Source organism: Mesoplodon bidens, assembly GCF_964165515.1.
Source record: "Mesoplodon bidens genome assembly, chromosome: X".
NCBI lineage: Eukaryota > Metazoa > Chordata > Mammalia > Artiodactyla > Ziphiidae > Mesoplodon > Mesoplodon bidens.
Genome location: NC_138163.1, coordinates 8,471,692 through 8,496,774, shown reverse-complemented (window position 1 = coordinate 8,496,774; position 25,083 = coordinate 8,471,692). Strand labels below are relative to the sequence as shown.

At 37.3% G+C, this 25,083-nt stretch overlaps 1 long non-coding RNA gene across 2 annotated transcripts in view; it reads right to left on the bottom strand.

Moving 5' to 3' along the window:
- The window catches only part of LOC308608457, a 102,318-nt gene that overhangs the window by 30,045 nt on the left and 47,190 nt on the right, over nucleotides 1-25,083 (bottom strand). For both annotated transcript variants that reach the window (XR_014014165.1, XR_014014166.1), the window contains exon 3: nucleotides 19,228-19,350. This is a non-coding gene — a long non-coding RNA (uncharacterized lncRNA). The remainder of the gene's footprint in view (nucleotides 1-19,227; nucleotides 19,351-25,083) is intronic.

The following is a 25,083-nucleotide window of genomic DNA, read 5'->3' as shown; positions in this document are numbered from 1 at the left end:
TCTAAATATTTAAAAGCTGTAAACCAAGCTAATAAATCATTAAACATGTTCTTCTATCCTACCTTAATAAGCATACCTTTGATTTATGGCAAAGAAGCTTACCGGACTCTGAGGCGTTCCCGTGTTGCCTTCGATATAACAGAGGCAGGGCCAAATCCAAAGCTGAGACCCGGGAGCTGTGAGAACAAAGAAGAGAAAGGGAAATCTCTCCCAGCAGCCTCAGAAGCAGTGGATTAAAGCTCCACAATCAACTTGATGTACCCTGCATCTGTGGAATACATGAATAGACAACAAATCATCCCAAATTGAGGAGCCAGGAGTCAGTGCTGTGCCTCTGAGGTGGGAGAGCCAACTTCAGGACACTGGTCCACAAGAGACCTCCCAGCTCCACATAATATTAAAAGGCGAAAATCTTCCAGAGATCTCCATCTCAACACCAACACCCAGCTTCACTCAACGACCAGCAAGCTACAGTGCTGGACACCGTATGCCAAACAACTAGCAAGACAGGAACACAACGCCACCCATAAGCAGAGAGGCTGCCTAAAATCATAAAAAGTCTGCAGACACCCCAAAACACACCACCAGATGTGGACCTGCCCACCAGAAAGAGAAGATCCAGCCTCATCCACCAGAACACAGGCACTAGTCCCCTCCACCAGGAAGCCAACACAACCCACTAAACCAACCTTAGCCACTGGGGACAGACACCAAAAACAACGGGAACTACAAACCTGCAGCCTGCAAAAAGGAGACCCCAAACACAGTAAGATAAGCAAAATGAGAAGACAGAAAAACACACAGCAGGAGAAGGAGCAAGATAAAAACCCACCAGACCTAACAAATGAAGAGGGAATAGGCAGTCTACCTGAAAAAGAATTCAGAATAATGATAGTAAAGATGATCCAAGATTCTATTTCCAAGATCCAAAATCTTGGAAATAGAATAGACAAAATGCAAGAAACAGTTAACAAGGACCTAGAAGAACTAAAGATGAATCAAGCATCGATTAAAAACACAATAACTGAAATGAAAAATACTCTAGATGGGATCAATAGCAGAATAACTGAGGCAGAAGAACGGATAAGTGAGGTGGAAGATAAAATAGTGGAAATAACTGATGCAGAGCAAAATAAAGAAAAAAGAATGAAAAGAACAGAGGACAGTCTCAGAGACCTCTGGGACAACATTAAACACACCAATATTCGAATTATAGGGGTTCCAGAAGAAGAAGAGAAAAAGAAAGGGACTGAGAAAATATTTGAAGAGATTATATTGAAAACTTCCCTAATATGGGAAAGGAAATAGTTAATCAAGACCAGGAGGCACAGAGAGTCCCATACAGAATAAATCCAAGGGGAAATATGCCAAGACACATACTAAACTGTCAAAAATTAAACACAAAGAAATCATATTAAAAGCAGCAAGGGAAAAACAACAAATAACACACAAGGGAATCCCCATCAGGATAACAGCTGATCTCTCAGCAGAAACTCTACAAGCCAGAACGGAATGGCAGGACATAATTAAAGTGATGAAGGAGAAAAACCTGCAACCAAGATTACTCTAACCAGCAAGGATCTCATTCAGATTTCATGGAGAAATTAAAATGTTTACAGACAAGAAAAAGCTGAGAGAGTTCAGCACCACCATACCAGCTTTACAACAAATGCTAAAGGAACTTCTCTAGGCAAGAAACACAACAGAAGGAAAAGACCTACAATAACAAACCCAAAACAATTAAGAAAATGGGAATAGGAACATACATATTGATAATTACCTTAAATATAAATGGACTAAATGGTCCCAGCAAAAGACACAGACTGGCTGAATGGATACAAAAACAAGACCCATATATATGCTGTCTACAAGAGACCCACTTCAGACCTAGAGACACATAGAGACTGAAAGTAAGGGGATGGAAAAAGATATTCCTTGCAAATGGAAACCAAAAGAAAGCTGGAGTAGCAATTCTCATATCAGACAAAATAGACTTTAAAATAAACACTACTAGAAGAGGCAAAGAAGGACACTACATAATGATCAAGGGATCGATCCAAGAAGAAGATATAACAGTTGTAAATATTTATGCACCCAACACAGGAGCACCTCAATACATAAGGCAAATACTAACAGCCATAAAAGGGGAAATCGACAGTAACACACTCATAGTACGGGAGTTTAACACCCCACTTTCACCAATGGACAGATCATCCAAAATGAAAATAAATAAGGAAACACAAGCTTTAAATGATACATTAAACAAGATGGACTTAATTGATATTTATAGGACATTCCATCCAAAAACAACAGAATACACATTTTTCTCAAGTGCTCATGGAACATTCTCCAGGATAGATCATATCTTGGGTCACAAATCAAGCCTTGGTAAATTTAAGGAAACTGAAATTGTATCAAGTATCTTTTCCGACCACAATGCTATGAGACTAGATATCAATTACAGGAAAAGAGCTGTAAAAAATACAAACACATGAAGGCTAAACAATACACTACTTAATAACGAAGTGATCACTGAAGAAATCAAAAAGGAAATTAAAAAATACCTAGAAACAGGGCTTCCCTGGTGGCGCAGTGGTTGAGAGTCCGCCTGCCGATGCAGGGGACACGGGTTCGTGCCCCGGTCTGGGAAGATCCCACATGCCGCAGAGCGGCTGGGCCCGTGAGCCATGGCCGCTGAGCCTGTGCGTCCGGAGCCTGTGCTCTGCAAGGGGAGAGGCCACAACAGTGAGAGGCCCGCCTACCGCAAAAAAAAAAAAAAAAAAAAATACCTAGAAACAAATGACAATGGAGACACGACGACCCAAAACCTATGGGACGCAGCAAAAGCAGTTCTAAGAGGGAAGTTTATAGCAATACAATCCTACCTTAAGAAACAGGAAACATCTCTAATAAACAACCTAACCTTGCACCTAAAGCAATTAGAGAAAGAAGAACAAAAACATCCCAAAGTTAGCAGAAGGAAAGAAATCATAAAAATCAGATCAGAAATAAATGAAAAAGAAATGAAGGAAACGATAGCAAAGATCAATAAAACTAAAAGCTGGTTCTTTGAGAAGATAAACAAAATTGACAAACCATTAGCCAGACTCATCAAGAAAAAAAGGGAGAAGACTCAAATCAATACGATTAGGAGAAGTAACAACTGACACTGCAGAAATACAAAAGATCATGAGAGATTACTACAAGCAACTCTATGCCAATAAAATGGACAACCTAGAAGAAATGGACAAATTCTTAGAAAGGCACAACCTGCCAAGACTGATTCAGGAAGAAATAGAAAATATGAATAGACCAATCAAAAGCACTGAAATTAAAACTGTGATAAAAAATCTTCCAACAAACAAAAGCCCAGGACCAGATGGCTTCACAGGAGAATTCTATCAAGCATTTAGAGAAGAGCTAACACCTATCCTTCTCAAACTCTTCCAAAATATAGCAGAGGGAGGAACACTCCCAAATTCATTCTACGAGGCCACCAACACCTTGATACCAAAACCAGACAAGGATGTCACAAAGAAAGAAAACTACAGGCCAGTATCACTGATGAACATAGATGCAAAAATCCTCAACAAAATACTAGCAAACAGAATCCAACAGCACATTCAAAGGATCATACACCATGATCAAGTGGGGTTTATTCCAGGAATGCAAGGATTCTTCAATATATGCAAATCAATCAACGTTATACACCATAGTAACAAATTGAAGGAGAAAAACCATATAATAATCTCAAGAGATGCAGAGAAAGCTTTTGACAAAATTCAACACCCATTTACGATAAAAACCCTGCAGAAAGTAGGCAAAGAGGGAACTTTCCTCAACATAATAAAGGCCATATATGACAAACCCACAGCCAGCATCGTCCTCAATGGTGAAAAACTGAAACCATTTCCACTAAGTTCAGGAACAAGACAAGGTTGCCCACTCTCACCACTCTTATTCAACATACTTTTGGAAGTTTTCGCCACGGCAATCAGAGAAGAAAAGGAAATAAAAGGAATCCAAATCGGAAAAGAAGTAAAGCTGTCACTGTTTGCAGATGACATGATACTATACATAGAGAATCCTAAAGATGCTACCAGAAAACTACTAGAGCTAATCAATGAATTTGGTAAAGTAGCAGGATACAAAATTAATGCACAGAAATCTCTTGCATTCCTATACACTAATGATGAAAAATCTGAATGTGAAATCAAGAAAACACCCCCATTTACCATTGCAACAAAAAGAATAAAATATCTAGGAATAAACCTAAGGAGACTAAAGACCTCTATGCAGAAAATTATAAGACACTGATGAAAGAAATTAAAGATGATACAAATAGATGGAGAGATATACCATGTTCTTGGATTGGAAGAATCAACATTGTGAAAATGAGTCTACTACCCAAAGCAATCTACTGATTCAATGCAATCCCTATCAAACTACCACTGGCATTTTTCACAGAACTAGAACAAAAAATTTCAAAATTTGTATGGAAACACAAAAGACCCCGAATAGCCAAAGCAATCCTGAGAACGAAAAACAGAGCTGGAGGAATCAGGCTCCCTGACTTCAGACTATACTACAAAGCTACAGTAATCAAGACAGTGTGGTACTGGCACAAAAACAGAAAGATAGATCAATGGAACAGGATAGAAAGCCCAGAGATAAACCCATGTACATATGGTCACCTTCTCTTTGATAAAGGGGGCAGGATTGAACAGTGGAGAAAGGACAGTCTCTTCAATAAGTGGTGTTGGGAAAACTGGACAGCGACATGTAAAAGTATGAGATTAGATCATCCCTAAAACCATACACAAAAATAAGCTCAAAATGGATTAAAGACCTAAATGTAAGGCCAGACACTATCAAACTCTTAGAGGAAAACATAGGCAGAACACTCTATGACATACATCACAGAAAGATCCTTTTTGACCCACTTCCTAGAGAAATGGAAATAAAGATAAAAATAAACAAATGGGACCTAATGAAACTGAAAAGCTTTTGCACAGCAAAGGAAACCATAAACAAGACCAAAAAACAACCCTCAGAATGGGAGAAAATATTTGCAAATGAAGCAACTGACAAAGGATTAATCTCCAAAATTTATAAGCAGCTCATGCAGCTCAATAATAAAAAAACAAACAACCCAATCCAAAAATGGGCAGAAGACCTAAATAGACATTTCTCCACAGAAGATATACAGACTGCCAACAAACACATGAAAGGGTGCTCAACATCTTTACTCATTAGAGAAATGCAAATCAAAACTACAATGGATATCATCTCACACCAGTCAGAATGGCCATCATCAAAAAATCTAGAAACAATAAATGCTGGAGAGGGTGTGGAAAAAAGGGAACACTCTGGCACTGCTGGTGGGAATGTGAATTGGTACAGCCACTATGGAGAACGGTATGGAGGTTCCTTAAAAAACTAGAAATAGAACTACCATATGACCCAGCAATCCCACTACTGGGCATATAACCTGAGAAAACCATAATTCAAAAAGAGTCATGTACCAAAATGTTCATAGCAGCCCTATTTACAATAGCCCGGAGGTGGAAACAAACTAAGTGTCCATCATCGGATGAATGGATAAAGAAGATGTGGCACATATATACAATGGAATATTACTCAGCCATAAAAAGAAACGAAATTGAGCTATTTGTAATGAGGTGGATGGACCTAGAGTCTGTCATACAGAGTGAAGTAAGTCAGAAAGAGAAAGACAAATACTGTATGCTGACACATATATATGGAATTTAAGGAAAAAAATGTCATGAAGAACATAGGGGTAAGACAGGAATAAAGACACAGACCTACTAGAGAATGGACTTGAGGATATGGGGAGGGGGAAGGGTAAGCTGTGACAAAGTGAAAGAGCGGCATGGACATACATACACTACCAAACGTAACGTTTGGTGGGAAGCAGCTTTATAGCACAGGGAGATCAGCTCGGTGCTTTGTGACCACCTGGAAGGGTGGGATAGGGAGGGTGGGAGGGAGACTCAAGAGGGAGGGGATATGGGAACATATGTATATGTATAACTGATTAAATTTGTTATAAAGCAGAAAAAAAAGCATACCTTTCTAATGGCCTGTAAAGACACACTGCAAAAAAATTTGTTGACTCCAGTTCTATACCAGAAAGTGGTGGCACAGCATGGGCACTTGACTAATTAGAATCACTGCCCTGTGCGGAGGGTCATAGCTATAGGAAGGCCAGAGTGGCCACTTTAAAGACCAACATTTGGGCTTCCCTGGTGGCGCAGTGGTTGAGAGTCCGCCTGCTGATGCAGGGGACACGGGTTCATGCCCCGGTCCGGGAAGATCCCACATGCCGCGGAGTGGCTGGGCCCGTGAGCCATGGCCGCTGAGCCTGCGCATCCGGAGCCTGTGCTCCGCAACGAGAGAGGACACAACAGTGAGAGGCCAGCGTAGCGCAAAAAAATAAAAAATAAATAAAGACCAAGGTCTGTGGCAAAGGATCCTTTTGCTTTAGTTTAAGAGTACTACTTGTTGTGGTGCTTTTTGATTAGTAGTCTGTAAATGCTTTTCAAGAGCTTTCCAGTTTCAGCATTGCAAATGAGAAATCCAATTCCAATCTGATTATTTTTTCCTTTCTAGGTAATTTATTCTTTCTGCATTCATGTTTCTTAGAATTTCTCTTTATCTTTACAGAGCTGGCAAACTACATCCCAGAAATCCTATTTTTGCACACTCTGTTAACTATTAATGGTTTTTAACTATTTTAAAGGGTTGTCAAAAATAAAGAATATGCAACTACAAAGCCTAGAATATTTACTCTCTGACTCTTTACAGAAAATTTTTACTGACTCCTGGAGCAGAGGAATGTTACCAGAAAATGCTAAGGTGTGTGTATTTCTCATCAATCCAACCGTAAACTCAGTGTCTGGTGAGGACCATCTTCCTGGCTCATAGATGACCACCTTATTGCTACACTCTCACATGGCAGAAGGGTGAGGAATCTCTCTGGGGTCTTTTTTACAAAGGCACTAATCTCATTCATGAGGGGTCCACCTTCATGACTGAACCACTTCTCAAAGGTCCCACCTCCAAATATCACATTTGGAATGAGGTTCCAACATATGAACTTTTAGAGGACACAAATATTAAGTCTATAGCACATTCTATGGTCTGTGTAGCTAATATAAATGCCTGTTAGGAAAAGGACCTTTAAGAAACTTTTCAAAATTTATTCTGAATATAAACTTAGTGCTAACTAATGTTCCTAAGTTGACACATGAATCTAGGTCTTTTGAACTCCAGAATCCAAATTCTTAACTATACAAATGAACAAACAAACTAATGATACTTCATTTGTTTTTCAGTTATACAGGTTTAATCACAATAGTTCTATCACTATTCCTACAGGTTCTAAAAACCAGAGACCTATTGCAACTATCATACATGCTAGGCAGCTTTTCCTTACTAGTCCAAATAATCCTAAACAGAATGCTAGTGACTAAGGCCCAAAGCTGAATATGAACCATTTCTAAGTGACTAACTGCTGGCAGATACCTCACTCCTCCTCAGGTCTATATAAGGAGTGTGAAGGGGAGAATCACTAGTTTTGTGAGTTGTACAGTGATTCTAGTTGGAAATTACTTCTTCCTCTCCTTATGGGAGAGTGACTGGTGTGCTTTCTGTCATTAACACAGGCTGAGCGAGGCCAAGGGACAGCTTCAAGAGAATCATTCAGAGAGACCAGGGCTGCCTGCAAGAAGATGAGATGTTTCTCACTTCCTGGATGAGCCTGCAATGTCAACGTGATAATGCCATGAGTCAGGAGAATGGTGAGACAGTTCTTGGGAGAGCCTGATACGTTTTAGAAAGCATACGAAAACATGGAAACATATCCTTTTCTGGTATGGATGTTTCTAAAGGGAGAAGGCCTGCTGGAGTTGCCTACACCAGCAGGGCAAAAAGAGATTATGGCAAGGTATGCCTTGGAAGAATATGGGAGAAACCCTCTCAGTGATGGGCCCTGGAGGACTTAGAAGAGAACCTCAACACAAAGGGTAGAAGTTGTAGGGCTATCTAGAGAGATGTTGCACAAATAAGATGCCTCTCCACCTGGAGAAGCTGAAGAATGACACAACTGCTCCTTTCTGAGGTAATGTTCAGTGATAGAAGTAGCTGGGATGAAGGTGAACAGTACCTCAAGAAAGCCACACACTTCACTTATGCAAAGATCACACAGCAGCAGAGGCTACCAAACTGGACAAACTGTGGTCCCCAGCCACAGAAGGTGACCAGTAAATAATGTGAGAAGGGCTCTGTGCCCATTATTCCCCCTTCCCTGTCCCCAACACCAAAGGAATTGCTTTGGGGAAAGGAATGAGGTAGAATGAATGCATTTCAGAACCAGGTGACACTGAGCCCCCCACCCCACGGCACTTGCTACCACCCAGACTAGTCTCCAAGCAGCCAGGGTCGCAGCTTCAGTCTGCACTGGAACAGAAGATGGGAAAGGTTTTTGAATTTTTACAATGAATTGAAAGAAACTGGAATAAATGAAAATGGCCACAAATTAATGGAATCTACTAAAAGTGTTGCTAAGGGACGGAATGGGGGATGGAAAGAGCATAGTTAAAAGCAGTGCTCGGAAAACAAAAAAGCTGTTTTATGTTTATATTTCTTAGAATCCTCCCACCATTGGCAAAGATGGTTATGGTTCTATCTTGAAACATTTCTTGTGGCAAATAAAACATTCTGTCTTGAATTTATCATTATTTGAGTACTTCTCTTATCCTTTATTAATGGAAGCCCTCTGCTGTCAATATCTACATTTGATCGCATTTCTATTTTTAATATAATTAACAGAGCTTTGTGATAACAGCTGCTCTCATATAAGGGTATGGTGGAGTGTGCACAGGTTTTGGAATCAGAAAGACCTAGGTTCAAACCCTGTTTTTGCCATTTATTAGACATACCTAACTTATGAAATATAGCTCATATATAATATCAGCCTCGTAGTTTTGTTCAGGCTTAAATAAGATACTTTGTGTAAAGTGCTTAGCATAATGCCAGTTACACAGTAGGTACTTAGACAATATTAGCTCCCTTTTGTCCCTTCCCTGTGCAATAAAAAATATTTATTCACCTAGCTAATTTATCTGTTCTGGATTTCAGAGGTAGGTCACAGTAAAGTCAAAGAAGCTTCTTAAATTTCAGGGCTCCTCACTTACATAGGCCCTTTAGAATATTCTTTCTTGCCCTTAATTTTGTATTTTGATGCCCCAATTGTATGAACTTTAGGCCCACAAAACCTAGATTCCCCTCTGATAGTACTTAAAGCTTTTTTCTTTTGTCACATCTTGATAACTCATGAAAACTAGAAAAGCTTCAAGTAGGAACAAACCAAAAGAATATGTAAATTAAACAGAAACTCACTGTCCATTAAACTAGTAATTTCTATTCCTAATTGAACCCTAAGTACTACTGTCATTTAAAATGTTATAAATGCAATTTAAAAATATAGAACATTGGGGCTTCCCTGGTGGTGCAGTGGTTGAGAGTCCGCCTGCCGATGCAGGGGACATGGGTTCGTGCCCCAGTCCGGGAAGATCCCACATGCCTCGGAGCGGCTGGGCCCGTGAGCCATGGCCGCTGAGCCTGCGTGTCCGGAGCCTGTGCTCCACAACGGGAAAGGCCACAACAGTGAGAGGCCCGCATACCGCAAAAAAAATAAATAAATAAATAAATAATAAATAAAAATTAAAAAAAAATAAAAATATAGAACATGACAGGTTGCAATTGAAGTCCAATCAGATAATGAACAAATGTCAAAACTGGAAGAACCCAAGTGATCGTGTAGGCCAGGAATGTGAAATCTTTCTTCATGCCTTTCTGCAAGCAGAGAAGGAAGGAAGCTTCTAGACATACTAGTTTAGTGTTCCAGTTATGCACAATTCAGGAAAATGTGACCTTGAAAAAGTTGCTTTCCCTTCTTGGGTCCTCAGTTTTCCCATTAGTAAAATGAGGAGATTGGACTAGGTGATCTGTGACAGACCTTCTGGTTCCAACATTCTATGTATGATTTTAGTCATCAATACTCTATGATTCTATGAATTAACTAGCAATAAAATATTTCATTATCTCATCACATGACAAATCAATTTGGATATTGTCATTTATACTTCCCCCTTACTACTCACTACTACAAGTGTCAATAAGCAGTGAAACAGACATTAAACAATGGGGAAAAAGAAACAATGACCATCAATGTTCAAGAGGAGAATGAAGTCAACTGTGGTTATTTTTCTAACAGTTTTATTAATTACAAGTTTAGATTTCCCATTGCTTCTAGTTTAGACTAAACATCTTCAATTAAAGGCTAGAGCTCATTTTAACCCAGTTCCTTCATCATCCACCATGACATATCTGTCACTTTCTATGAGTACCAGTTTCAAGGCACAGTTTTAATTTTTGGCTATTTTGAATTTTAAGAGTCAAATGTACAGTGGTTTAATACATCATAAGATTCCATTCTAATGCTTTGGAAGCCAAAATACAGAGCAACTTGCTTCATCTCTGATTGAAATTAAAGAACTTAGAAAATATTCACTCTCTTAAACACTTAAGTCCTTTAACACAACATTGTAAATCAACAATACTGCAATAAAACAAATTTTAAAAAGTCTTAAAAAATATATCTATTTGGAAAGAAAGACAGATATATGGAAAGATATGTGACAAATCGGGTATAGTAAAATGTTAGTATTAGAATCGAAGTGATGGGTATATACATGTTGATTATACACGTTTTTTCAACTTTCTTATATATTTAAAATTTTTCATAATGAAATGGCAAATTTTCAAAAAAGTCTCTTTATTAACAAACATAGCCAGTACTCAATAGTGTGTATGTGTATGTGTGTGTGTAGTCATACAGCAACCTGTGTTATTCAGACAAAATGTAAAGCAAGCAAACAACATAGACAGTTGCTCTGTAACACTGAAATTATATCAACAAAATGTTAACTAACCATCTGTGAAGCATTTAAAAAAACATATTACTTTTGAACAGATAAAATGAACAAATGCAGACCACATTTTGGGAAATATTTTAACATACAGCATCAAATTTACATCAAACTGTGAGATATCTGGGGTTCAGTTATACTTCTTCATAAAAAAGGAAAAACTCAAATAGCTTGAAAATCATGCAAAATTCAATCATCTAACAAATACTGTGCAGCTACTTTAGCCAGACACTGTTCTAGGTCAAGGGATATAGTGATGTCCTCTTCTCATGGAGCTTAGTGGGTTTTGATAGAGCATTTTAGAAAATATACAAATAGCTAAGATAACTTCAGAGATGAGTGCCAGGAAGATTTTTTTTTTTTAAGTAACAGCATAATATGATAGAGAGTAACAGGTAAGAGATATGCAACTTCACAAGGTGCTGAGGCTAAGAGGGAAGAAGTAAGCCTATTAAAATCTTAAGGAAAATAATTCCCAGAAGAGCATACAGGAAGTACAAAAATCCAAGGTAGAAAGTAGCTTGGTATGTTGGAGAAATGAAAGGAAGGCCAGCATGGCAAAGTAAGCAATAGGGAATGCTTAAGAGAGGCAGACAAGAGCTAGATCATACAAGGCTTTGTAAGCCATGGTAAGAAGTTTGGATTTTATCCTAAGAGTCATGGGAAGCCACCAGAGAGTTTTAAGCAGAGTTTTAAGCAGCATTATCTGCCTTATGTTCTACCAAGATCACTTTCACTGTGAAAAGAAACAAGGGGACTAGTTAAGCTCAAGATATAAATGATGGTGTTTTGGACTAGAGTGACATATAGTAGAAATGGGGAGAAAGGCACAAGTTTGAAAGATTACATAGATAGATCAATATATAGAGACAGAAAAAGAAACAGAGATACAGAAACACAGAGAGACAGACAGAGACAAGAGAGAACCTGCAGGACTTGCTATGGATTGGATATAGAGGATGAGGGAAAGAGAGGAACCAAGGATGACACCTAATATTTTGGTTTGAGCAACTGCATGAATGGTCATGCTTATTACTGAAATGGCTAAGAATAGGAAAGGAGTAGTTGTGGGGTGACAGTGAAAGGTAAGGGACCAAAACTTCCCTTTTGGCCATGTTAAATATAAGAAAGTTCTCCAAGTAGAGATGACATGTAGACAGCTTAAAATATAAGAATGGAACTTGGGAAGACTTCAAGTTAAAAATATAAATTAGGAAATGGCAACAATATAGGTAGAATGTAGTCATAGAACTGAAGAGTGAGTGTAGCTGGGGTGTGAGGGCGAAGCCCAAGGATGAAGCCCTGCACACTCCAAACTGTACAAATTACAAAGCGGAAGAAGAGCACATAAAGGAGACTGAGAAACAGTGGCCAGCGAGGTAGGGGTAAAAGCTGGATAGACTGATGTCACAGGAGGCAAGAGGAGATGAGTTTTACAGAGGGCTTGGCCAGCTCTATGGAATAACTGAACGTTAATCATTGCATTCAGCACCATGGAGGCTGTTGAGGACCTTGAGCGGAGGGAACACAAGCTTAAATGTGTGGCAGCTGAAGAGATAATGGTGATTGTGGAGATAAATACAAACATGCAAATTTTGATATTAAGGAAAGACAGGACTTAGAAGCAAGGGATGAAAAGTTTAATTTTAAAATGGAAGATGTCAGAGCATATTTGTTTGCTGCTGAGAGCAATCCAGCAGAGAATGAGAAAATGATGATGCAGGAGAGAGGAGTTGGTTGAGGGTCAAACCATTCTTGAATATGCAAGAAGCGATGGGATACAGGGTATAAGTGGAAAAGAGGTCCTTTAATAGGAATGATGGTATTTCTATTGTACTTGGACAGAAGATAGGGAATATGTGCATACAGACAAGTTACCTGGGTGATTAGGTGGTGAGAAGACACAGGAGTTCCCTTCTGAATGCTTTTGTTTATTCAGCTGATATTAAAAATAAACTTAATTGTGAATGGTCAAATCCTAATGTTTATTAGACAAACTAGTAATGAAATGGTTACAAAAGTAAATTTCAGGTCTGCTATAGCCAGAGGACATGGAATTGCATTTATATAAAGTACTACAGTGTCTATGCCTCTTTCCACTGTAAGATACTTTTGTAGATCAGATCCCAATCTAGATGTCGGGCTACTCACAAAAATTCAAGGAATATAATCATCCTACCACCCTCCAATCAACTGCCTCAGCAGGGAGAACTCACTAGCAGTAGAGGGAAAGGTTCAGAGAAGGAGAAATGTGCAGACCCACACATATACAGAGATAAGCCATTTCCTGCGTAATGAGAAGTCATCTTGCCGATCCAATTTAGAGTAAAACAGCATTCTTTAGAATCAATTGAGGAAGAATTCTTATTTAAAAATCTGAACTTTAAACAATTCCAGATGCTAAAGAGACCAAGACTCCTCTGTAATTACTAATTAAGGTTTTACTACAAGAAAGAGATCATTCCAGGATAGTCAATGAGACTATCCCCAAAGTGTGAGATCCAAAAAGATGCTAAGCAGTACCCTGGATAAAGAATCTGAGAAAGATTTAAGGAGCAAAGAAGGGAGTCATATCTTCCTCAGGGTTTCAGTACTTGGGGAATGGGAATTATAAGCTAATACCTGAACATTGCTTTATTCTCATTTTATTGGCTTTATAAATTACAAGTTTAAGAGCCCCTTCAAAGTTTCCTGTTACATATATATCTAGACTAGTAATATGTAGCTAGTGATTATAATCCAGGTTAGAAGGCTGGATTGTCAAGGTCATGTAAGCAGTGCCTCTTACAAAATGGTGTTATAATAATGTTTACTTTTATAAATGTGTGATACACATTGCACACATATCAGCAATTTAAAGCTTGTTTATGGGTCAATTTCCACATCAGAAAGGAGGGAGTTAGAGTAAGTGAACTTTATGATCTATAACAGGTCTAACAATGTATCATTCTAAGCACTGATAAGTATTTTACAACATTTATCAATATTGGTTACCTTAAGCCCCCATGATCTTCAGGGATTTGCAATCACCATTAATGAATCTTAATTCCTAATTTAATCCATTCTGCACACATTATAATTGTATGTAATCTTTGGTAATGTAAAGGCATAAATGAAGGCGGAGCTCAGTTTGTTTGCTTATTTTTTTTAATAAAAAGAACTGCAAGTGCTTATCCTCTCAGATGTCCCTAGCGTTCTTCTGTGAAGTAGATAAGGCAGGATGTGCAATGAACTGATCATAGGATAGTAAAGGCCAAATATTAATTCCTTGCTTCTTTAGCCAAAAATGTTCTTTACATGTCTTTCTAATATGACTTAACTAAATCTAGCCTGCACAACCAGAACCTATGCTGTGAGGCCAGAACTGTTTTAGGAGTTGGGCAAGGTAGCCTCTTAAAATTCATTAGATGTGATTTTTAGCAAGAAAGAGAAAATACTCAAGTGGTAAAATTGTCCTTCTCAAAGAAAAACTGAGCATCTTTTAAATTAACTGCTGTGGCACTAAAACAGACACACAGAATGGGATCATAAAATCTGTTTCCAACTGGTATTTATTACTTCTTGAACAAAGTATGTGTTATGTAGGGTATAGGCATATAGGTTACCATAATAAAAAGAACATGTGTATTTGAATCCTCATGAGCCATTTGCTAGCTGGCAGTCATTGTGTAAATTACTGAGATTCAATTTCCTTATCTGTAAAAATAAGATTTTATTACAAAGTTAAATGAGGTTTAATATACAAAACTCCTAGCACAGTGCCTGCTATTGAGTAACACTCAATAAATAGCTTCTGTTACCACCATTTCAGTATATCAGCTGCTTAAGTATATAGCCATAATGGTATGCTACGGCTTCTTATCTCTCTGGCTGTCTATGGGATATGTGTATGTGTGAACCTGCCTGTTCATGTGTACACATAGGAAAGGTTCATTTGAAATATAGAGAATTTTTTAACAAGTCTTTAGAGGAACCATATTGTCTGGGTTAAAATCATAAAAGGATTGCAGATGAGAACACTGAAATATGGCAGGAAAGCCATTATTAGCCTCCATATGAGGATTCAAATGGACACTCTGGATCCTACATCTAAAGAGCCATCTCAGAATGATATAACTTACACAGTGAAATCCTGGTTGGCTTCATAAAATCCATCATTTCCCTCTGGCTTTGATAATTACATTAAATATAAACTGTGACTAGGTAAGGCCTTATCATTTCTTATTTTACACTGCCCCCTGGAGTCAAAAATGACTATAACATGGGGTTGGCTTTTTTTCTCTAAAATAATGGGGTTTCCTCAAGGGTGAGAATGCACATTGATACTCTACATTTTACCCTTTGGTCAGAGACACATATAGATCACATACATAACTTACATGTGTTGACTACAATAAATACAGGACGGCCTCAACTGAAATGACAAAATAAGGAAAAACCCTAAACTCCAGAATGGTGCCACTTTAAAACTCTTTATCAAATGGTTTCTTAAATTTTGCACAAACTCTTCAACTTGTGATCACATTGCTGTAAAATAATAGTGCAGCCTTTAACTTAAAATATAATAACAGATAGAGAAAGAGAAGTGGAATATCTTTAACAAAATATAAAAAAGAAATTCTGATGTGAAAACCACTTAAAAATAGGCAAGGTCCACTGCATGACATTGGCATTAAGCAGAGAAAGAATACAAATTATGAGCAATTAAACCTAATCAGCAAATTGATAATCAACCGCATACAAACAAGCCTTCAATGATTTTTTTAGGTCAGAAAATAACATTAACTACTATATAATAAGACTTTCATTTGAAAGGCATTTCTTTGAAATATTCCCTTTAACAGCCTCTCAATTATGTCCTCAGTGCTAATCACTTCATTTGAAACTCTTCTGAGACTTCTTTAACTTTTCACGCAATTTTTCTGTGTACAAGGGTTCTCAAGTAAATGGGTACAAATTGTATTTAGATAAAATGTATGTACAATTATTAATTATAATCACTGTTATTATACTAAAGGAAGAGTCTTGACCCTAATTAAGTTTCTTTAAGAGTCTGTCAGAATACTCCTTATTGGAAGAACGCATTTTAGGTCAATTCTCATTAACCAAGTAGTAAGAAAGTAAGAGTCTATAAATATCTTTTAAGGTTCTCTACTTCACAGTTAACAGTGTATAATATTGGAATGTGAGAAACCTTTTTAAATCAAGTATTTTGACTAAATTTTATTATTTTCTTTAAATTTACATTCCTCAAAAATGCATAATAAAAAATATACCAAATGGTCCAACAAATGTTTTGCTAGTACTAGGCATACAGAAATAATACACAGATCCTGTTCCCAAGGAATTAAAAACATCCTAGAAAAAAATGTGTTTAATTCCTCCCCCGACCTCTCTCCCCTGCCAGAAACAGAGAGTACAATATATTCAATGACAGAATTATGTATAACATAAATAGTCTAGAGGAAAGGGGTATCACCTCTTTTGTCAGGGTGAGATATCACAGAAATCACGTGACTTTGGACTGGAGTAGAGGCCTCTGTGACTGGGTGGAGCCAATTGTTGGGGAAAAAAAGGTTCCCCTTAAAGAGAAACCAAAATCTAAAATACACAGAGACATATATTGCTAAAACTAATCAATAAAATCAACCATCTGAACAGGAATTTACTCCAGATGAAATTAGTTGTAGAGCACAGTCATTCCAGTGGCCCTCATGCTAAATACAGCTTAATGCCTGTTGTTGTAAATAAAGTTTTATTGGAACACAGCCATGCCCATTCATGTACGTATGGTCTCTGGCTCCTATTGCACTACTATGGCAGGGTTCAGTACTTGTAACAGAGCCTGGCCCACAAATCCTACAATATTTACTGTCTGGTCTTTTACAGAAAAAGTTTGCTGATCTCTGAATTAGAGAAAGACTTTAACGTAAGTATTTTTAGGGTGATCAAAAAGACAAAGCAATTACATTCATTTAAAAAAAGAAATTACGGACAATAGGATGAGTGAAATAAGAGTAGATGGATATGAAAAAGCGAAACTTTAAAAATCTTGTAAAATAAACAGAAAAATGGGCAAGGGATAGGAACAGAAGAATAGGTACAGTATAAACAGAATAGGTACAGTATATGTTCACTGGAGTATTCTAAAAATGAACAGCCTCCAACTCTATATATCAATAAGGCTACATCTCAAAAATGTTAAGAGTAAAAAACAAACTATAAAAAGTCTGCAAAATAATTTATGTATTCTTTGTGCATAAATATATATATAGAAAACTTGTAGAATCATCCATGTAATTGATAAACACTGAATTCAAGATAGTGGTTACCTTTGGGAAGACAAAAAAGGAGGAAATGGGTAGGAGTACTTGACAAGGGAACTTGAACTTTATTCTGTAATTTTTTTCCATAAGAAAGATCTGAAGCAAATATGCAAGATGTTAAGATTTGTTAAAGATGACACATGAAAAGCAGTATAGTGTAAGCAGTTAAGCCTACTAGCTGTGTGATCCTGGATAAATTACATATTTATTTACATATTTATCTCTCTGAGACTTTTTTTTATCTACAAAATAGGAATAATAGTAACAACCTATCTCGTAGCATTGTTTTATAGATTAAATGAGTTGATACATGTTAAGCACATAGAACAGTGCCTGGTACAAAGTCAACACTAGGAGTATTAGCTATTAATATTCTCCTCTATACTTTTCTCCATCTTTGTTATATTTCATAATTAAAAAGAAATAAAAAGTATTTAAAGATAGAGGAAGGAGATGGTAGATAAGGCTAAGAGTTTAGGGGTTTAGGTCATACAGCTCAAACCTGACACTGGAGGGAGATTTTTCTATTCTATTTGATTTAATTCTAAGCTGAGAATATCTTTCAAAATTAGTGGATTTGCTGCTTCTTATTCTCCATCAGACACTGTAGCAGAACTCAGGGTTTTCACAGAAGGATATCAAAAGTGAGTAATATATACTCCTAATAATGCTAGGATCTAGCAGAGCTATCGATACTAAGCACATAGAAAGCGTTCAAGAAATATTTTTTGGAATTGAAGCACTCCACTTCCCGAGACTAAGGGAACTACGTATTTGCACTACTTCCTTTGGAAATGGAATCAACACATGATAGATCTCAGAAGTTCTTCACTTCTGTGGCTTAGAACCCCAGTGAATCCTTGTGAAGAAAACAATTCTACTTAGCCATAACCACAGAATAATAATAGAACATATTTTAAGTGGCAATTAATTAATCTTTCTTCATACTCCCTAACTCTTCACCTAGATATGACTTCAACTAGGAGAAAAGCCAGTGAACCAAATTGGTAGCTCTGGCATGTCCACTGATGCCCCATCACCATTCTCCAAAGTGCTGGCCTAAGAATCTCATACTAGACCACGATGCAAACATCCCCAGGCTTCTAATTATAACTTAGAACTGAAGTCAGTTAATGCCACTAGGCCTCATGTCTCTATTATCTTTGGCCATCTCCTTATTGATCCTTATAATAATAATAATAATAACTGATCCTTATAATAACTTTTATTTACCACTTACTACATGCTAAGCAGTAAACATGCATTAATCTGTTACTCTTTACAATAATCCTATGAGCTGCATATATTATAACTCCATTTTACAAACAAGGAACTCAGGTTAATAACTTGTTTACGATTACAGGGCTTTTAACTGGTGCAGCTAGGATTTAAGCCAAGTCATTGTGATAATAGAGTCCACATACATCCCTATTACTCTTCTTTCCATACTACTCTGTACTTCTCTCAATGACACAAGAACTCCCTCCCACTCAAAAAAAAAAAAAAAACTTTACACCAAGTCCTCTATGAGCCTCATTCAGTAGTATGCTCCTACATCCCCTACATACTCAAATTCTTCACTGAAGTCAACTGAAACCTGACTTTCCTTGGAGGACACCATTCCTCTGAAGCTTTCTTAATCAGAGCCTGCTTATTATCCAACATTCCACATATTTTTACACTCGTATTTTTTTTTACAAAAAGGCTTTGCTACTTTGAAACTCATGCTACATCACTGAATCATGCTCTAACCCCACTCATTACTGTCATCTACAGGCCTCCTCCTGAGGCACTAATATTCACCAGCCATTTGGAATGAGGATTACAATATGTGCAATCTAATCCACCCATCATCTTAGGGCAATTCACGGTTTGTGTGGACTTACCATGCAGCCACTGAGCTTCTCAGTTCCTTCATCTTTTAAACTTCATTGACTTTCACTGCTGTACATCCACAGCCATCTGCATCTAGGACTTCACTCAGAAACAATCTGGAACAGACTCATCTGCTGAAAAGAATACAAATAAATCACTGGTGTTCTTCTCAGATCTTATACACCCAACCCGACTCCAGCCACCTCTCTCTTCTTCAGCTTCACTGAGACCATTATTGTCTCCCTTGATCTTACTATTTTCTCGCAGTCAATTATCACCCTACTGGCCTCTCCTGTCTCTACAAAATACCTGGTTCCCAAGGTTTATCACCTGAACTCCTCTCTCACCAGCACCTTTTACTCCTATCCACCATCATACTCACTTTGTAAAACCTCTTCCCTGGACTGACCTCCTCCCTGGACTGGTGCTATATCATGCCTCTGCCATTCATGAACCGAGGCAGCTATACACAAGTGGACATAATCAGTGGTACAGACTGATTTTCAGTCTTAACAAAGGCCTGCATGTTGAGTACCCCTCCTCCTTTGTCAGCATGCTCTAAATATGCACAGCTCTCACACTCCGTACTCATTTTAAGCTGTTGACTTTGTTTCCTAGTTCATCATCATGAAACATGAGACCATCCAATCTATTCTCCCTTAACTTCTTGTACACTATTCCATTATCTGCATACATCTCCATTCCCACGTCGTTCTTCCAGCCTCAGAGGATGACATATCCTTGCTTTCTCAGGGCCAGCACCTCCTCTCTGCTTTCAATCTCAGGCCCTTCAGCAGGACAAGGACTAGGATAAGGCAAGAGAGGTGTGCTGGGCACAAGACTTAAGCAGCACTCACTTTCAGATGCCAACCCTTTACTTGAACGATGCTGAGAATGAGTGTGTCCCTAAACTCTCTGCCCTGGACCCTTCGCGCTTCTCACACTAGTCCAGTCCCTGTCCACCTGCCTCCTCCAGAACTTTGGTTCATCATTCATCCCCATTTCTATTATCTTCAACCTCTCCCTTCTACATAGTCTTTCCACTCACCCTACACAATGTTCAAGTCATGCTCTGTTTCTTCGTGTTGTAAATATCCTAAAAGGCTTCTCTTCTGTGGAGACCATAAGTAGTCTACAATCTTTTTTAACTAGGCAAGTAAATCTGACTAATCCTGGTATTCAATAACAGGAAGTGAATTTGACTCTCACACATATGCAACATTCTCCAATAACAACTTTGTCATTAATAAAGATGATACTTTATGTCCTACTCCTTTACCTTTTTTTTCTCTCCTGAATTTACTCTAAACCTAGACAGTGAAAGGGCTGCTATGTATTGGGTTCTTCTCAAAGACTCCAATGGCTACATTCCCTCCTAAATATGTTATTTCTTCTGCCTGGAATCAGTCTATGGCCCAACCTAAACCAATCAACTCCTATTCATCCTTTAGATCTCAGTTACTCTATGAGGGAAGACTTCCCCCAACCGAACTTGAAACTAAAACAAAAATGCCTATTACGAGGTCTCCTAGTACTAGGTACCTCTCCTTTGCATCAATTACCATGGTTGTGATTTTATATTTATTTGAGCGATTATCAGATTGTCTGTCTCTCCTGATAGAATATAAGTGCTAAAGGCAGGAACGATCCCAATTTTGCTTACCATATATCTCAAGCGCTTAGAACTGTATTTGATACATACACAGTAGATGAAGTTCAGATCTTACCTCCTCCAGGAAGATTTCCCTAACCAGCCTAGGTTGAGTGGCCTAGGCCTCTGTTTTCCCATAGCAACAGTGTGGTTTACTTTCATTTTCCTGAACTCAATGCACTGCAATTGTTTATGACTTTATCTCCATGACTATATCCTGACCTTTTTGAAAACAATATTTCATTACGTTCACCTTTGAAACTTTAGCACCTAGCACATTCTTTCACAGGATAGGTGAGCAATAAATTTGTACTGAATGAGTAAAAGTATGTAGGCTTTGTTCCATAGCAAAAGTAGTACACTTTAAAAGCTAGGTAGCAATGAAAGTTGGTGAAAACAAGTCAGTAGGTCTGGTGCACAGCTGTGGGAAGTTGGCAAAGCTACTCCTTGGGAAAGTCTCTTGCAAATTTGCAAGTCTATTACCACATCCAAAGAAAGGCTAAATACTATTATCAGAGCACTGAAAACGTATAGATGTGTAGTACTTTACAGAACTGTTGCATATACATCTTATCATTTATGTTACAAAATACCTAGAGAAGAATCATTATTGTTCCCATTTTATAATCAACAAAACTAACTAATCAAAAACAATGCTGAAGTGATGTAAGATAACACTGGTTACTAACTTTCAGATTCAACACTTGTTATACTGTATCATGCTGTCTCCCTAGCAAACTCAAAGGACCTTCATCTCAGTCCTGAAATTTGTAAGGCCACAGTGCAAACTCCAATAGCTAACACATTTGAATATGACACCTCCATTAATCTGATTCAGTATTTCAGATAAAATGGTTAGAAATGGCCTTTATGTGTTTGGTGAGACTTGGAAAATCTCTACTATGATTTACAGCAGGGATTCTGTTGACGGCGTTTTATGGCCAAAGAATTTTCTTTCAGTCTTGGATATCTGTATCCTTGTTGTTACTATCAGTTGCACAAGAAAATCTACTCTGTAATAACACTTTCTCTTTTCAACTCCAAATATCAATTTTGCTTAAAATTGAAAAAATCTGATATCTGATCCTTTTTTAATGCTTTAGCATCAATAAATTATCCTTGGCAAACAATCCTTCAAAATTGGGATACTGTTTTAAAGCATATCATTTTGACTTTTTATATAAAATGAGGTGGTGTTAAGCACTCTTTCCTTTATAAAAATGCCTATTTGTTAGTGCTAAGAAAGGCTTTAAAATGGCTTACTTCAAAACATAAACATGTTATATCCAGTCTAGTCATTTATGAATTAAGGTAGATGGTAGAAAAAGTAAGGAGAGAGAAATCATAGATCCCATTAGTAAATGAAATAGGCAGGATGCCACGCCATCCAGTTTACTTGAAAAGAAAAACATTCCACCCCAAATATCTCCCTGTTGGTTTGTTATGCTACTTTTTTATAGTTATATGCCTTTGTATATATTATATACAGTATGTATACATATTCTAAAACCATAGCTAGCACAACAAAACTGCGATATCTAGGTAGTACTGCCTAGAACAAAATAAAAGTAAGTGGAGATATTAGTCATGGGCTGATTCAAAGAAAAATGTGAAGTGAATGATGGTAGAGGTGATACAACAGGTATGAACAAAACCGTGAAGATGGTAAACAAATGCCTGTCACTAGGGGAAAACTAGGTCAAGAAACTATGTCTTCTGGTAGTCTCTTTTGTAGGCTAAGTAAGTTCTAAAGGGACAAGGGCTAAACACAACATACACTGCCAAACACAAGTGCTATGCAGAATGCACAAATAACAACTTAATGTAGCAAAAACTATGCATACCTTTTCAAAGAAATGCAATTAATGAAGTGACAAGGATTTAAAAGAGATGAAATAAAAACTAGAGGAGTATGCTGCCTCTTACTTATGTGTAAACTCTTTCTCTTAGGACTGTATCTTTGGAAGACATATGGGGGCCAAAAAATTAAATGTGAAAAGTGATAAAATGACACTATAACAGTAAATATAGATGGACATTACAAAAACATGCATATACATTTGCAGGGTTATTTTAATGAGTAATGATTTTCACTGAAATTATGAATGAAACAAAAACAAAAACATTAAATCCCATTTCCAAAACAGGTGCATATGATGTTTTTGATAAATTTCTTGAGTATTTTCAGTAATGTATAGTCCTATATGTTTTGACAAGTGATGGGAATAACATCAGCTACCTAGCCTCTACCTGCAAATTTATTTACATATGAAGTTATCTTTCCCTTTTTCCTTGTAAGCACAATGCTTACTCCTCCTCCTCTGGTCAGAATCCTACCCCTTGTGACCTCTTCACAGACCTCTCTTTGTTAATTACTCAACCTTCTAATATGATTTGACCATCTCTATTTTTACTGAGGTCTACCTATCAACATTTAAGCAGGTTCAATTAAAAATAAACAGCATTATTTGATCCTGTGTTGCCCTACATCTACCACTCTCTCTTATTCCTCTCCTTCACAGAAAAAGTTATTGCAAGAACTGTCTGTACCTGCGTTCTCCAATGTGAAAAGCTTTCTAGGTTCCCAGAGTTAACAAATGGCCTGGTTTCCCTAGAAGAGTCCCATTTATCCCTGCTGTCCCCAGTGTTAAAATTAATAGTGTTCCCTTTCACTCTCAATAGTGAAATGGTTTGGGGAATTCCCTGGCAGTCCAGTGGTTAGGACTCCACGCTCTCACTGCTGAGGGCCCAGGTTCAATCCATGGTCAGGGAACTAAGACCCCACAGCCAAATAATAATAATAATAATGATAATGATAATAATAATGATGATGATGAAATGGTTTGGATGATAAAATTATATAGTCACCCTATACCTGCAAATACACATATACAGTGCCTAGGATTAAGTAACATTAACCATCTTTAAGACTCATTTTCAAAATCCTACCAAGAGACATAAAGACGACAAAAGCTATATACACTGAGAATCAGAACACCATCTAAAGATGTCAAAGGAAAAAATATATATAAATTGAGTGAAACTACAGTACAATTATAGTCCAAATGGGATTTTTCAGGAAATTTACAAAATGATACACATGTTTATATGTAAGTGAATGTCAAATAAATGTTTGAAGAAAGAATAATCCTGAGGGAGAAACTAGATATAGGGAAATAAAAGTCTGTTATTAAGCTAAAATAATAGAAATCATATGATAAGTAGTTTGTAGCATGCAAAAAAAAATTCACCAGGGGTGGGATAAAAAAAATTAGAAAGTATGTTTTCACTTGATTTCAAGATAGAAATTAATATAAGTGTTACTTAACATATGGATTGACAGTAGTGCAAGTATGTAATAAAAAAATACAGCTTTCCCCCACTATCCAAAAATGGAGTGTTCCTAGGAAACCTTTCATAAGCCAGAATGGCATAAAGCGAAGAAGGAATTACGTTAGGACACATCTCGCTAAAGGATGCACGAAATAAATGGAGATAAAGCACAGGTGCTCACCCACACAGTTCAAAGCTATGATGGCTGGATGCTGAGATGTTGTGTGTGGTTCCCGGGAAGGAACTTGGTGACGCTAAGAGTGAATGTTGCCTCTATAACAGCTCACTGCAAAATAAACACTGAGCACTATTTTCACTTTTCACCTTTTTTCTTGAAAGCAACAATCCTTTTAGAACTTCTTTTGGTTAGTGCAAACAGGTACTAGTGTAGGTCTTCATAAAAGCAAAGTCATATATTGATGGTGCATGCACAAATTGTGCATGCTAGGCATGTGTGCTCAAAAATTTGAGGAGACCTCTCTACTAGATGATTCAAAAAAAGATCTTGTCATATATAACATGTAATATATGATGAAGAACATCATAAAGCACTGGGGAAGGGATAAATGATGCTCATGCTATTTTTTAGCTAATGGGAAAATAAATTTATATATTCATCTTATTTCATGCAGCAAAATAAATTCCAGCTGGATTACAGAAATAAATATAAAATTAATTAATCAATAAAATCCTAGAGGAACAAAGAGATGAATAATTTTTCAAGTATGGGGAGGGGGGCTTCCTAAGTTTCAAAGCAGAAGAAAATCATTAAATGATGTTGATATAAATGACTGGAATAAATCACAAAATTTCTGAATTTCAAAATATAACTAGGAAAATTAAAAGGCAAACAATAAATTTAGAAATGTAATAAAGATGGCAA